Source organism: Eulemur rufifrons, chromosome 4, assembly GCF_041146395.1.
Source record: "Eulemur rufifrons isolate Redbay chromosome 4, OSU_ERuf_1, whole genome shotgun sequence".
Lineage (NCBI taxonomy): Eukaryota > Metazoa > Chordata > Mammalia > Primates > Lemuridae > Eulemur > Eulemur rufifrons.
Window position 1 is genome coordinate 7,251,459 of NC_090986.1, and position 16,004 is coordinate 7,267,462.

At 37.4% G+C, this 16,004-nt stretch overlaps 3 pseudogenes; 2 read left to right on the top strand and 1 right to left on the bottom strand.

Annotated features, from left to right (window-relative positions):
* Nucleotides 1-5,881: 5,881 nt before the first annotated feature.
* On the top strand, nt 5,882-6,978 carry LOC138382400 (transcription factor SOX-2-like; annotated as a pseudogene).
* Nucleotides 6,978-7,789, top strand: LOC138382401 (upstream-binding protein 1 pseudogene; annotated as a pseudogene).
* Nucleotides 7,790-9,552: 1,763 nt separating this feature from the next.
* LOC138382402 (protein phosphatase inhibitor 2 pseudogene) lies at nt 9,553-10,469 on the bottom strand (annotated as a pseudogene).
* Nucleotides 10,470-16,004: the final 5,535 nt, after the last annotated feature.

Genomic DNA, 16,004 nt, shown 5'->3' on the forward strand with positions numbered 1-16,004 from the left:
GTATTTCCTTTTCTCCACACCTTTCCCAACACGTACTATGTTTTTTGTCGTTTTAATTTTTTTTTCTTTTCATATATTATTTCTACCTACCGTTATGAACATATGTTTTGTCTTTTTAATACTAGTCCTTCAACAAGATTGAGTTGATATAGCAGTTCAGATTTCTTTTTTTTTCTGATGAGCATTGATGTGAAGAAATTTTTCTTATATCCTTTGGCCATTTCTGTGTCTTCCACCATTTGAGAAATGTCTACCTAGTTATTTTGCCCATTTTAAAATAGTTACTGAATTTCTTTTTCCAGTTGAGTTTTCATAATTTTGGATATTAATTCCATGTTGGCTATATAATTTACAAATATTTTCTCCCATTTTTATATTGTCTCATCATTTTGTTGATTTATGTGGTTCTGTGTAGAGATGTTTTAGTTTGAATTAATCTCATTTGTCTATATTTACTTTCTTTTTTTTTTTTTTGAGACAGAGTCTGGCTCTGTTGCCTGGGCTAGAGTGACATGGTATCAGTCTAGCTCACAGCAACCTCAAACTCCTGGGCTCAAGCAATCCTTCTGCCTCAGCCTCCCAAGTAGCTGGGACTACAGGCATACTCCACCATGCCTGACTAATTTTTTGTATATATTTTTAGTTACAGGCTCATGCCTGTAATCCTAGCCTCATGCCTGTAATCCTATTATTGTAAATGGAGGCCGAGGCGGGTGGATTGCTTTGAGCTCAGGAGTTTGGGACCAGTCTGAGCCACAGCGAGACCCTGTCTCTACCAAACATAGAAAAAAATTAGCCCGGCAACTGAAAATAGAACCAAAAAAAAAATTAGTCCGGCGTGGTGGCTTGCTCCTGTAGTCCCAGCTACTCGGGAGGCTGAGGCAGGAGGATCACTTGAGCCCAGGAGTTTGAGGTTGCTGTGAGCTAGGCTGATGCTCTGGCACTCTAGCCTAGGCGACAGAGTGAGACTGTGTCTCAAAAAAAATTAAAAAGTAAATAAAAAAAAATGGAAAGATATCTTTTGGTCATAGATTGACAGAATTAATGTTGTTAAAATGTCTATACTACAAAAAATTATCTTCAGATTCAGTGCAATTCCCATCAAAATGACATTCTTCACTGAACTAACAAAAAAAATTTTTAAATTCCTATGTTACCATAGAGGACCCTGACTAATATAAGCAATGGAGCAAAAAGAACAAAGGTGGAGGGATCACACTACTTGGCTTTGAAACATACTACAAAGCTATAATAACCCAAACAGTAGAGTGCTGGCATCAAAACAGACACATAGGTCAATGGAGCAGAACAGAGAGCCCAGAAATAAATTTATGCATTTAAAGCTAACTAATTTTAGACAAAGGTGACAAGAAAACACAATGAAGTAGGGACAATTTCTTCAATAAATGGTATTGGGAAAACTGAATATCCACATGCAGAGCAATGAAATGAGACTCATTTCATAGCATACGTAAAAATTAGCTCAAAATGCATTAAATACTTAAATATAAGACCTAAAACTACTATAAGAAAACATAAGGCAATAGCTTCATAATATTGGTTTAGAAAATGATTCTTTTTGTATTTAACCTCAAAATCTTGGGCAAGAAAAGTAAATATAGGCTGGGCGCGGTGGCTCACGCCTGTAATCCTAGCACTCCGGGAGCCCCCGGCCGGAGGATCGCTCAAGATCAGGAGTTCAAGACCACCCTGAGTAAGAGTGGGATGCCGTCTCTACTAATGTAGAGACATTCTTTACATTTAAAAAATTTCTCTCTGTCTCATCTTATGTCTCCTTAAATGTACAAATTTTTTTAAAGACTTTCAAACATTTATTGCATTGGAAGATATTGCAATAGGTAGTTGTTGAACTTTAAGTCCATTATAATATTCTTTCTGCTCCTCACATTCACCTACACTTTTCTAGTCTTTCCTTAAGTTTAAATTCACAAGGTGAAGCTTCCATATCATCTCAGTACCATTTTACTAAACGAAATATTTATGTCCTATTCTGGCAAATGGTCTTGGGTAAAATGAGTAGACAAAGCTCAAAGAAATTTTAAAAATACCAAATTATTACATTTATTTCTCTTTTTAGAATCAGATGAATATATATTATAAGTTTAACATGTAAAATTATACCAACCACATTAGCAAGATGGCATAATACAATATACATGCTCTAATTCTCTTTTAGATAAATAAATGTAACAAAATTATACTGACCAAATTGCCTTTGTGGGAATTCTAATAACCAAATAAGAGTTTGCAGCACAGCAGGTGAGCACAATGCCAGGAGCCACACAGAAGGAAAAGAAAAAAGTTTGTTATATTTATCCACCATGGCCTGTCCTCCTGCTTAAAACATCATAGTGCATATAGAAGTAAATTCCCAACTTCCAGATTCTCCTTCAATAGAGAAAGAAAACAACACCATGGCCATCTTTCTGGCTTTTGGAGGCCATTCCAAAGACTGCTTTCTGTCTCCCATAACACAGAGTGCTGAAAAGAATGATGCTCTCCTTGGAAAGACAGACTGGGTGTGCTGGAGCCAAAGGTAAAAGATTGTTACAGCAGCAGAGAGACCTTATTGCCACAGATGGAGAACTGGTGTAGCAAATGATGACAGGCTCTTAAGAAGAAATGTGAGAAAATTGATTTAACTGGAAATTAAACACAAAATTCCACAGAAGAAACATCCTCAGAACAGATTTGAGGTTCCTCGAATTTCTAGTACAATGGATTGGTATCAGAGACGCCAGAACAAAGCCAGTTAAAAAAAGTTTGTGAAAGGTGACTTTTTGTTAATCCTCAAATCTCAACAAAAGGTTAAATCATATACAAAATATCAGGGTAACATATCCAATCAAAAAACGAAAAGAATCAGAAAGCAACCATAAAGAAATGGAAATGTATAAATTACCTGAAAAAAATTAAAAATAGCCATCTGAATGATGCTTCATGAGTGAAATGGGAACAATTTTGACCACTAAATGAAACCAGGAAAATGAGAATGTCAACAAAAAACAAAAGCTGAGGCATACAATAAGAAATGACTGAGAAATTCTCAAAGGGAAGAATAAAGACAAAAAAAAAAATCAAGAAGCTCAACATATTTCAGCTAGGAAAAACAACAAGGGACACATAGCAGACTATAAGCAAAGTTTGGAAAGTCAAAAACAAGAATAGAATCTCAAAAGCAGCAAGAAAAAAGTGATATGTTTGCTATAAGCATGCTCCTAAAAGATTATTAGTGGATTTATCAAAAGAAAACTTGCATGCCAGAAAAGAATTGGATGATAATAGTCAAAGTGCTAAAAGAATAAAAACGTCAAAGCAGAAGGAAAACTGCCCTTCTAAATGAAGAAAAATGAAGACTTATTAAGATAACTAGATGCTGAAGAAGTTTATCATCACTAGACCTGCCCCACAAGAAATGCCAAAGGGAGCTCCTTGCATTCAAAATAAAAAGATACTAGAAAACACAAAATCATATGAAAATAATTCTATAGGAAAGATATGTAAATACACCTAAGATTCTGTAGTATCACAAAGATGGTGCAGAAAACACTCTTAATTATACTCTAAAATTTGAAGACAAAAAGAGAAAAATAACACCACACCTCTGTTAATAGGTATACAATATAATAAGATATAATTGGTGACATCAATAACAAAGTTGAGGGCAGATGTAAGGAGGAAAAATTTTTATATGCAACTAAAGTTAAGTTGTTACCAGTTTAAAATATATTGTTTTAACTACAATAAATACTGTATAATCACCATGGTAACCACAATAAAAATACCTATAGAGAGATATGCTAAAATAATAAGAAAGGAGTCAAAGCATGTCACTACAAAAATCAATAAGACACAAAGGAAGACAGAGAGGAAAAGAGGAATAAAAGAACTACAAGAATTTTTTTAAACAATTAATAAAATGGCAATAGTGAGACCTTCCCTTTCAAAAAATTATGTAAATATTCATGGACCAAACTTCACAATCAAAAGACATTAATTGAATAAAGATAGGAATTTAAGAAAATAAAAACTACAAGAGACTCACCTTAGATCAAATAATAAAATGGACTAAAATTGGCAGGCCAGAAAAAGACATTCCATGCAAATGTTAATCAAATGACAGCAGGGGAGGTCTCCATTAAGCACAATATATTTTGAGGCAAAACTTGTTCTATTTCATAGACTATATTTAAGTCAAAACTGTCACAAAAGACAAAAAACCTATGATTTATTTTTATATTTTATATCTACATATGTTATATACATAAATAATATATACATATGTGTTTGTGTGTAAGTCTGTGTGTGTGTAAAATAAGGGTTGGCAATATGTAAAGCAAACATTGATGGTACTGAAGCAAGAAATACACAGCAATATAATAGTGGTAGGACACTGCATTATCCCACTTTTGGTAATTAGTAATGCAGGACACAATATTAATAAGGGAACAGACAACTGGAAATCGTTATAAAACAATTATACCTAATATACATACAGACAACACACAACAGCAGCAGAATACACAATCTTCTCAATATCTCATAAAACATTCTCCTGGATAGAACACATTAGGCCACAATACAGTGTTAAATAATGATGAGATAAATGTTAATGTACTTTGAATATTTTCAATTTCAGATAATTATGCATTTTATCCATATGGAATTTGTTTTTACTGCATGTGTGGGGTAAGGATTATGTTTTCTCTTCACTTCTGCTTCATCTCCACCTTGACTTCCAGACCTCACAGCTCTTGCTGTAGTTGGAGGATGGCAGATTATCATTCCAGTAAGTGGGCCCAATTCAATGATAATATACTACGAGTCAGTTAAAAACCAGGACCTGCCTTCAAAGCATACACAAGTACCTACATATGTACAACAATAATTGACAAGTTACAGTTGGGGTGGAATATAAAATTACAAAGGGATAAAGTAAATTAAAATGGACACACATCCTAGAGACTCCCTGAGCAGACAAAACCAGTTATGCCTCCTAAGTGACCTCAACCTTGCTTGCTTGGCAAGCATAAGCAAACGTTAACTTGAGGTATTTCAATTTCTTGCAAAGGCCTATATTAAAAAAAAACAAAACAAAAAACAGAACTTAAGCTCAAACAATCGGTAATATAAATCAAACCTATAATTATATAACTAGGGACTTTCCAACAATGTAAAACAAAAAAGAAATAAACAATTTTATAACTTCAACCAAATAATTATTTTGTCTCCGCATTTTTTAAATAAATATTTGTCTCTGACACTTTGTCATCAAAACACTAAACCTCTTTTGGTCTGGTGTTCTCCAATTCATGAATTGTTTCTGAAAGTCTGAAAAATTTTGTTGTGCCTCAGTTTACTTTTTAATAGGATAAAATAAACTAGCTAAGAATAAATCTAACAAAATATGTATAGTATATGAGTAAAACCATAAAAACTTCCTAAAATATACAAATGAAGACATAAATGGAAAATCACATGATGTTCTTAGGTAGAAAAACTCAATACTATCAACAATTGTTCTTAAGGTAAATTATGAATTTAATTGTGTTCCAATGCAGATACCACTACATATTGGAGGTAGGTATGTTACTGTAAAAAAGTCTTACAGATTAAAAACATAAATAAGAATAGCCAAGAAAACTCTTTTAAAGAAATAAAAATGAGAATGGTTGTCTATTATTTTGTTCAAAAAAGTATCACTAGTTTCAAGGTAGAGAAGAGAGTGTTTGCAAAAGGGGGGAAGTAGTTTGCTGCCTTTTTAAGACTAGGACCCAGAGAAAGAAGGGGGGGAAGGGAGAGAAATTTGAGCCCCAGGCTTAAGCCTTTCCACAAAATAACAATCATCAGCGGCGGCAGGATGGGCCAGAAGAGAAGGGAAGCGTTTTTTTTTTTTTTTTTCCTGATTACAATTTGCCTCTCTCTTTTTCTCTCTCCAATTATTCATCTCATTTTCCGCGCGCTGCCCTGCGCTCCCGACACGCCTGCGCCCCCCTTCTCCCCCCGCGCGCGGGACCCCCAAAGTCCGGGCCGCGATCGGGAGACGGAGCTGAAACCGCCTGCCCGCAGCAAACTCCGGGGCGGGGGGCGGCGGCGGCAACCCGAACAGCTCCGCTGCATCAAATGGCCCAGGAACGCCTTCATGGTGTGGTCCGGCGGGCGGCGGCGCAAGATGGCCCAGGAGAGCCCCAGGATGCGTAACTCCGAGATCAGCAAGCGCCTGAGCACCGAGTGGAAACTTCTGTCGGAGACGAGAAGCGGCCGTTCACGGACGAGGCCGAGCGGCTGCGAGCGCTGAACATGAAGGATAAGTACACGCTGCTCCGCGGGCTGCTGGCTCCGGCGGCGACAGCGTGGCGAGCGGGGTCCGGGTGGGCGCCGGCCTGGGCGCGGGCGTGAATCGGCGCAGGGACAGGTGCGCGCACACGAGCGGCTGCAGCCATGGCAGCTGCAGCGCGATGCAGCACCTGGGGGGCTTGCGGCAGCTCTCGGGCCTCAGCGCTCACGGCGCCGCGCAGAGGCCCCGCTACGACGTGAGCGCTGGGCAGTACAACTCCATGGCCAGCTCGCAGACCTGCGTGAACGGCTCGCCCACCTACAGCATGTCCTGCTTGCAGCAGGGCACCCCTGGCAGGGCTCTTGGCTCCATAGGTGCGGTGGTCAAGTCCGAGCCCAGCTCCATCCCCCTGTGGTTACCGCTTCCTCCCACTCAGGGCGTCCTGCCAGGCTGTGGACCTCCGGGAGGAGATCAGCATGAACCTCCCTGAAGCCGAGGTGCCGGAACCTGCCGCCCCCAGCAGACTTCACCTGTCTCAGAACTACCGGGCTGCTGCTAGTGACCACTCACCGGGCTGCTGGAGGCTTCACCCGCGCCCTCCCGCAAGACCCGCCAGCCAGCGGAGCTCCGGCCCCTTTGCCCCGGGACGTGGAACCGCATTGCGTTGCGTGGGGCAATGATGAGGCTGGAAGTTGCCTGGGTATTTAACATGCACAGAGCAATCCCCGTAGGGCTGGTGCCTGACTTTGGCGCCTGCCTTTCCGGCATCCAACAGAGTGAACGATGTCTTGACGTTGCTATTTCCAAGCAGGAAGATCCCAGCCTTCCACTGGATAGTGAAACTAAATACCCAGCCTTTCAGCGTGTGGTGTGTGCTGCAATGTTGCCAGCAGTAAAACTGCGCGAGGAAACACTTTAGGGTCAGTCTTAAGAAATTGGAGGTATGCCTGAGATGAGTTGAAAATTGGTAAAGAGCATCATGAGGGTTGTATTCCGTGTCAGATGGCTGCAATATACAGAGCATGGGCAACTTGAAGGTTGGAAGTGGGATCGTCTAGAAGACAGACTTCTGGATTTGGATATCCCAATGTCTGTAGGAATAATTGACACAAGGACAAATCCAAGCCAGTTAAATGCAGCTGAATGTCCGTGGGACCCTGCAAAACGCACATCTGCTTTCAATCAGGCACACTCATCCTGGCAGAATTCACTCCACAGAAGCACGGAGGTGGAAAGGAGTGCCCTTTAGGATGCAGACTGACAACTTTAAGCAGAATGAAAATGGGGAATACGCTGATCTACACTCAGGTGCCAAATCAAAGTTTTTAAGCCTAAAGTTGCAGACAGGAAACCTAAAAGGACCGAGCAAAGATGGAGAAGAGAAAAGCTCATAGAAACGAAAAGTATCAGTTCTGGTATGATAGCACAGTCCTCACAGAGTGTTCTTCACAGCCTGATGTCCAAATTGCCATGCTAGTTATATTTACATAGAATGATTTATAATTTTATTTAAAGTGGGCATTTGAGCTAATATTGTTTTATACAACATTGGTAGTTTCCAATTTTGTCTGTTTGAAAATTTGAAGTTACAGCACTTTATAAAATAGATTTAAATAAAAGAAAACATGCCGTGAGCAAACAGAATAAATTGTCATAATGATCATGCTTTTTAGAGGGGAAAAAAAAACCAGAAACAATTTGAAATTCCAAGTGGCTTTGAATCAGAATTTACCCTCTGACCAGGTTCAATATTAAATATATTGATAAGAATATCTGCTTTAGGTTCTATTGAATTTTCAAAGGTGACAATGTAATCTCTGAACAAAGCACACTGAGTTATCACCTCACAAGGTGAAAGATCTCAAATTTTGACAAGGGTATGAAGAAAAGGAAACCCTTGTGTAATGTTGGTGGGAATGAAAATTAATACATCCATTATGGAAAACTATGGAGAATCATCAAAAAACTAAACATAAAATTATATGATACGGCAGTATCACTTCTGGGTATATGCCCAAGGGAAATGATATCAGTATGTTGAAAACCTACCTGTACTTCCATACATTTTGTAGCATTATTCACGATAGCTAAGATATGGAAGCAAACTATTTGTCCATCCGTAGATGAATGGATTAAGTAAATGTGGTATACTTACACAATGGAATAGCATTCAGCCTTACGAAAAGAAGAAAATGTTGTCATCTGTGACTACATGGATGAATCTGAAAACAATGTGCTAAGTGAAATAAGCCAGGCACAGAGAGATAAGTAATGCAAGATCTCATTTATATGTGAAATCTATAAACGTTGAACTCACAGAAGTACAGAGGAGAATGGTGGTTACCAGAGGCTGGAGGAACGGGATCATTGGGGAATGGGTAATATTGATCAAAAGGTATAAAATTTTATTTAGATAGAAAGATTAAACTTAGTGATCTATTGCACAGAATGACATCGCTAATCATAATGCCATGTATGTTTCAAAATTGCCAAATGACTACATTTTAAATATTTTCATCACAAAAAATGATAAATACGTGAAGTGGTAAATTTGCTCATTTGCTTGATTTAATCATTTCACAATGTCAACATTTATCAAAACATCACATTGTATTCCATAAATATATACAATTATTCTATAATTGTACAATTCAAAATAAATAAATGTTTGGTAGAATTCACTAGTGAACTCTTCTGGGCCTGGTGCTTTCTATTTTGGAAGGCACGCCCTCTTCGGATTATCCAACCAAATGCTAATTTAAGTGCAGCCCTGAGGGCTATGACTGATGTAATCAAATCCTAAACCTTACATTAATAACAACCAAGGGTATTTCCTAAATAGGCATAATTCCATCCAGTGGGTCAGATAATCAGTTTTTTGTTTTTCCTTTGCAAGAGCTGGGAAGTGATGAAAATAAATTAGTTCACCCCCCAAAGACACTGTTTAACCTCTAAAGCATAAAAAAGCTATATAATATCTTATAGAAATTAACCAGTGTTCTTACAAAAGTAATACAGTTTTGGACATATGACATTAGGCTGTATTTGTGGTGAAGTACTAGGCACAAGAATACATGTAACAATTAGGCTTTTTCAGTCTACTCAGTCTCTAAGGTTATTTAATTCTTTGCAATATATTATATAATAACTGATATGCATATTGATACTTAAGTACTGAATTGAGAATAAGAAGCAGGGTATAACAGTAACAAGTTTGTATTTAACAAATAATTGCAGTATTGAACAAATCTCTTCTATGAACTTCGTGATTTGTTTTGCTCTTGGTCCCTTGTAGTAGATCCTTGATTTGGTTCTTCTTCCGTATTCATGCTTTCTCCATCAAGTTTCTTTTTTTTTTTTTTTTTTTTTTTTTGAGACAGAGTCTCTCTTTGTTGCCCGGGCTAGAGTGAGTGCTGTGGCGTCAGCCTAGCTCACAGCAACCTCAAACTCCTGGGCTTAAGCGATCCTACTGCCTCAGCCTCCCGAGTAGCTGGGACTACAGGCATGCGCCACCATGCCCGGCTAATTTTTTCTATATATATTTTTAGTTGTCCATATAATTTCTTTCTATTTTTAGTAGAGACGGGGGTCTCACTCTTGCTCAGGCTGGTCTTGAACTCCTGACCTCGAGCGATCCGCCCACCTCGGCCTCCCAGAGTGCTAGGATTACAGGCGTGAGCCACCGCGCCCGGCCTCCATCAAGTTTCTAACATTTCTTCATCTTCCTCCTCATCATGTAGTTGTTTTAAAATTAATTGTCTAGCTATAATGATTTAATATTCAGTCCTTCACTGCAGTGAAGCTTCCTTTTCATTTCAGATTTTCACTTTTTTTCCTCGTTCTCCAAGTGCGAGGTCGCTGTCGCCCTCTCCCCTGTTTTCTTGTTCCTGAACCAGATCCTTTGGCTCAGAGCCTTCAGCAGGAGTTCATTTCTCAGCTAAGACATCTGGAGTCCTGGCTGCAGCGGTTTCTGAATCACTGCGGGCACCTTCATCATCACCTCTCACACTATGGGGAGGAGTGGTTGGTTCACCCATCTTCACTAAACCACGGTCTTTGTCCGCTGGATGATATGTCACCAGGATGTTCATTTTATCCCACTTCTGGGCCTTTTATTTATTTATTTATTTATTTTTTTCCTGAGCTCCGACGCCCAGGTAGAGGAGGTCATGGAGGTCTGTTCTTCCTGCTCCCTGCTGAGCCGGCGCCCGGCTGGCGGCTCAGGGTCGCTGCTTGGCGCGGGGTCCTCGAAGAGACCCGTCGGGCGCTCGCAGAGACCCGCGGGGCAGCCGCGGAGCCGGTGCGGGGGTAAGGCGGCCGTATCTGCCGTCTCGGAGACTGCTACCGGTGTCGCTGTGACTACACCACAACCCCGACGCCAGAGCCTGCGCTGCGCGGGTGGCAGCCCTTCTCGCCCTTTGTCGCCAGCGCTTTACCCAGGGCTCTCAAGAGCCCCACCCGCCTAGCGAACGTCTATCCTTTTTCTTTTTATTTCCCGCCCTTCCTCCCTTTTTGGTCGTTTAACTAAAGGTTTGTCAATTTTGTTGATCTTTCTTACCAACTAACTGTTGATTTCGTTGATTTCCTTTGTAATTTTGTGATCTTTATTTTATTTATCTTGGGCTGTAATCTTTATTTCCTTTCTAATGCTACCTTTGGGTTTAGTTCTTCTTTAAATACTTTTTTAAGGAGTAAAGTTATGCTGCCGATTTCGGACTTTTCTTCTTTGTAACGTAATCATTTATAGAGATAAATTTCCCTTTTAGCATTGCTTTCACAGCATGCCATAAATTTGGTCCTGTTTTGTTTTTATGTTCATGTCTATCAATATGATTTTATAAATTTCCTTGTAATTTTTCCATGACCAATTAGTTGTGTGAGTGTGTTATGCAATTTTCACATATTTGTGGATTCCTATTTTTCATTCTGCTGTTTTCAAGTTTTCTACCATTGTGTTTGGAAAAGGTATTTTATTTGATTTCAATATTTTTTTATTTATTAAGACTCCTTTGTACCCTACTATATGGTTTATCTTGAATATCGTTCTATGTACTCTGGAAAGAGTATGTATTTTGATGTTGTTGGGTAGAGTATTCTGTATACATCTGTTCTAATTGGCCTATAGTGATGTAGAAGTCTTCTCTTTCCTTGCTGATTTTCTGTCTAGTTGTTCTACTGGTTATTGAAAGTGGGGTATTGAAGTTTCCTAGTATTATTGTAGAGCTGCCCATTTCTCCCTTCAATTCTGTAAATATTGGCTTCTTATATTTTGTGGCTCTGATGTTCAGTACATTTGTGTTTATGTTATATCTTCTTGGTGAATTGACCATTTTATCATTATATAATATCCTTCTTTTTCTTTTAAAATAGTTTTGACTGAAGTCCTCTTGTTCTGGTATTAGTATAGCCACCCCATCAGTCTTTTGGGTACTGTTTGCATGAAATATTTTTTTTGCATATTTTCACTTTCAACCTCTATGGGTCCTTGGATTTAAAGTGAGTCTGTTGTAGACATTATATAGTGTAATTTTCTAAATTTATTTTTTCCAATTTTAATTTTTTACTTTGGGAGTTTAATCCTGTTATATTTAAAGTAATTGTGGGTAGGAAAGGATTTACATTGCCATTTTTAATTTATTTTCTGTATGTCTTACAGGTTTTTTGTTCCTCAGACTCCATATCTGCTTTCATTTCTTTGTGTTTATTTGTTGGGACACATTCTGATTTTCTTTTCATTTCCATTTCTGTATATTATATAGATATTTTCTTTGTTATTACCATGGAAATTGCACATAACATTCTAAAGTGATGAAAATCTATTTTAGACTGGTCCGATGGTAATGGGTTATCAGAACTTATTAATGTCACTAAAGTTGGTATTCAACCCCCCAGTGCTAAATTTGACGGGCTTAAAAAAAAAAAGAAAATCTATTTTAAACCTATACTTACTAGGCCGGGCGCGGTGGCTCACGCCTGTAATCCTAGCACTCTGGGAGGCCCAAGCAGGTGGATCACTCGAGGTCAGGAGTTCAAGACCAGCCTGAGCAATAGCAAGACCCCGTCTCTACTAAAAAAATAGAAAGAAATTATCTGGCCAACTAAAAATATATATAGAAAAAAAATTAGCCGGGCATGGTGGCACAAGCCTGTAGTCCCAGCTACTTGGGAGGCTGAGGCAGAAGGATTGCTTAAGCCCAGGAGTTTGAGGTTGCTGTGAGCTAAGCTGATGCCACGGCACTCTAGCCTGGACAACAGAGCAAGACTGTCTCAAAAAAAAAATAAAAAAATAAAATAAATAAAATAAAATAAACCTATACTTACTTAAATTGGGCACAAAACTTCTACTCCTTTAAAGCTCCTCTTTCTTTATTGATGTCACAGATTACACCTTTATATATTGTGTAGTCATTAACATAGATTTATGTTTATTAATTTTCTTTTTAAATACTTTAGGAAATAAAAATAAAGTTACCAACGATAATTACTATAACAGTTTTCCAAATATTTGCTTATGTATTTAACTTTACTGCATAACTTTATATATATATTACTTTTTTAAAATTTTATAACAGCTTTATTTATAATAGCCAAAAATTGGAAACAACTCGAATGTCCTTCAACAGATGAATAAACAACTGTGGTACATCTATGCCATAGAATAGTATTCACCAAAGGGGAGCAAATCTTTTTTTTTTTTAATTTGTTTATTTTTATTTTTTATTTTTATTTATTTATTTATTATTTATTTTATTTTATTTTTGTTTTTCAGCTCATTATGGGGGTACAGAAGTTCAGGCTATACATATTGCTCATGCCTCCCCATACCCCCGAGTCTGAGCTTCAATTGTGTCCATTCCCTAGACAGTGCACATCGCACTCATCATGTAGGTGTGCACCCATCCCCTCCCCCCACCCCATCCCCCCCAGTCAGAACTTCAAGCGTGTCCATTCCCCAGGCAATGTGCATTGCACTCATCAAGTAGGTATACACCCATCCCTTCCCCCCAGCCCCGACCTGTGTCCGATACCCAATTGGTGTTATTCCCAAATGTGCACTCAGGGAAACCAGTTTGCTGGTGAGTACATGTGGTGCTTATTTTTCCATTCTTGGGATACTTCACTTAATAGAATGGGTTCCAACTCTCTCCAGGAGAACCAAAGAGATGCCATATCGTCATTATTTCTAATAGCTGAGTAATATTCCATGGTATACATATACCACATTTTGCTAATCCACTCATGAATTGATGGGCATTTGGGTTGTTTCCACATCTTTGCGATTGTGAATTGTGCTAACAAATATGAAAAAGTGTTCAACATCTCTAATCATCAAGCAAATGCAAATCAAAACCACAATGAAATATCACTTAACTCCAGTGAGAATGGCCTTTATCAAAAAGTCCCAAAACAATACATGTTGGTGTGGATGCAGAGAGACAGGGATACTCATACACTGCTGGTGGGACTGTAAACTAGTGCAACCCCTGTGGAAAGCAATGTGGAGATACCTTAAACAGATGCAAGTAGACCTACCATTCGACCCAGCAATCCCATTATTGGGCATCTACCCAAAAGAACAAAAGTCATTCTATAAAAAAGACATAACTTTATATTTTCATATGGCTTTGAGAAACTTTTTGCCAACCTTTTATTTCAACATTAACAACTCTAAAGCATTTTTGTAGGGCAGGTCTAGGGGTAGGAAACAAGCTTTCAGCTTTTGTTTGTCTAGAAATGTCTTAATTTCACAGTCATTTTTGCAGGATAATTTTACCAGACATAGAATTCTTAATTGATAGGTCTTTGTTTTGTTTTTTGTTTGTGTTGTTGGTTTGTTGTTTCCTTTCATCCTTTTAAATATCTTATTATGCTACCTTCTGCCTGCAATATTTCTACTGAGAAGTCTGTCAATAATCTTTTCTGTGAATCCTTGCATGTAATGAATCATGTTTCTCTTGTTATTTTTAATATTATCTTTATATTTAATATTTGCCTTTTAACAGCTTGATTTGAATACGTGTCTTGGTGTTGTGGGTCTCAGGGTTTTCCTTATTGGTATTTATAAAACTTGTATTTGTTTATTCATGTTCTTCCTGAAATTGAAATTTTTCATCCGCTATTACTTGAAATCAATATTGTTCCCCTTTATATCTCTCTTCTCATACTAGGACACCATAATACATATATTGGCCCATTGGTTAGTGTCCCTAAAGTTCCTTGGACTTTCTTCAATCTTTTCCTTCATTCCTTTTTAAATCATTTCATTCCTGAGATACAATAATTTCAAATGATCTGTATTCCAGTTTGTTGATTGTTTCTTCTATTTATTCAAGTTGACAGTTGCATACCTGTAGTAAATTTTTCAATTTATGTATTGCATTTTTCCACTTCAGTATCTCTCCTTGTTTTTTATTCTGATTTATATCCCTTTGTTGGTAATGCTACATTTATGTGTTTTTATTAATATATATTTATATATTTTTATACGTTTATATAAGTAATTGGTAAACTATATTTTCCTACAAAATTTCCATATTAACTGGGATTGAGTTCTGCATGAGTCTAATAATTTCTAATGCATATTATTGACATCATGTTCTTCCTTTTACTTTGACCTCTTTGAAAATCCTTCTTAGGTATGTAATTTAATGTAATCCTCACAATGGGGATTTTTGATATTTAATCCATGTGATAATGAAATCTGACTGTTAAGGTGCTTGAAAATTGTAGTTCTGAAATCCATCTGCTATTCAGTCTACTTTACACTAATCATAGACAGTATTTTTAGAATTCCTAGAGATGCATCTATATCACCTCCATGCTGCTAATAAAGAATAGTATAGATCTATAATAACTATTGAATTCTGTGTGCAGAATCAATATATATGAATGACAATTGCTAGAATAGAAATATTTTCTCAAACTCTGATGTATGAAGTGCCAGTAGACAGCAGTTGTGTCTCTACTGAAAACATAGTGGCATGTTGATTATGGTGAGGCTATTTTGAGTTTTGAAGTTAGGAAGGCAATTAAAGGCAGAGGTAACTTTATAATAAGAAGTTTCAGACAGCATTTGTTAGACTCAATGTATCAAGTGATTACTTTCTCTAGATTAAAAAATTCTAATTTCAATTCCCAAATCTACCATTTCAATTTATAAAATATACGATATTCCATGATTCACAGATTTCATTTTCCATATTTGTCTGATGTTAATATCTTTCACAAACCTCACCGCATTGCTAATTGCTTTACTTAACATATATTAATTAATTGATGAGCATATAAATTTAAATTGTAACAATTTCATTTCTATCCTACACTATTTTATTATGTACTAGTGTTTTATGCCCCATTGTTTAGGACATGATATGAGATTGTTTAATAATTCTTTTAGTAGTTGCTGTTGTACCTTTGTTCCTTCCGTAAGATAAAATGAGTCTTTCTGTGGCCATCCTAGGACAAAACCAATCTTGTAGTCTTTAAATCCAACGTAATCCTGGGGCAAGTTCCTGTGATATTATACTGCCATAAGTGTATCTACATTTTATCAAAACTTTTAAAGGTTTATTCATAATTGATAATGATCCATGTAATACTTTTCCTATACATCCATAGAAACTTGTTAAACCTAGCAATATAAAATTAAATCTCACCAATGTAAAATATAATGACAAGGTGTAAAATCAAAACTAAATATATATCT